This window comes from Podarcis tiliguerta, assembly GCF_965153285.1.
Source record: "Podarcis tiliguerta genome assembly, chromosome: Z".
NCBI lineage: Eukaryota > Metazoa > Chordata > Lepidosauria > Squamata > Lacertidae > Podarcis > Podarcis tiliguerta.
The window spans coordinates 76,815-77,500 of NC_139553.1; positions in this window are offsets into that span (position 1 = coordinate 76,815).

Sequence of the window (686 nt, forward strand, 5' to 3'; positions counted from 1 at the left end):
TGTAATAATTTAAAAATGAAGGATAATCCTCATTTCTTCCCCACAGAAGATGAAAAACGCGACAAAACAGACTATATATTGCAAACTTCCCTCACCCTTTTAATAATAATAATAATAATAATTAGGATTTAAAGAGGAATAATAATAATAATTGTATAAAAAAGGCGCCAAAAGGGCGTGGGAAAAGAGCTGAGGAGAAGCAGCTGGGAGGAGAAAACGCGGGAAAGCGCTGGCCCCGCCCACCGCCTGGGATTGGCCGACCTATCGCCGCGCGTGCGTCGAGCGAGAGTGTTGCTGGGGCGGCCATTTTGGACGAGGGCAAGCGGCCTGGAAAGAGAGAAAAGGGCGGAAGAGGCGCCGGCGCCGCCATGTTGGGTGAGGGCAGAGGGGCCTAGACTAGATTTCTGCATTTCCCGATGCAGAGTCCAGTGGCGGCCATTTTGGACGAGGGCAAGCGGACTGGAAAGAGGGAAAAGGGCGGAAGAGGAGCCGCCGCCGCCATGTTGGTTGAGGGCAGACTAGATTTCTGCATTTCAGGGGCCAGACTAGATGCCTCTGGGGGTCCCATTGCTGCATTTCCCGAAGTTTATTTTACTTTCTGCTGAGAGGAAAATAAATGGCCATTTTGGACGAGGGAATGCGGCCTGGAAAGCGAGAAAGGGGCGGAAAAGGCGCCGACGCCGCCA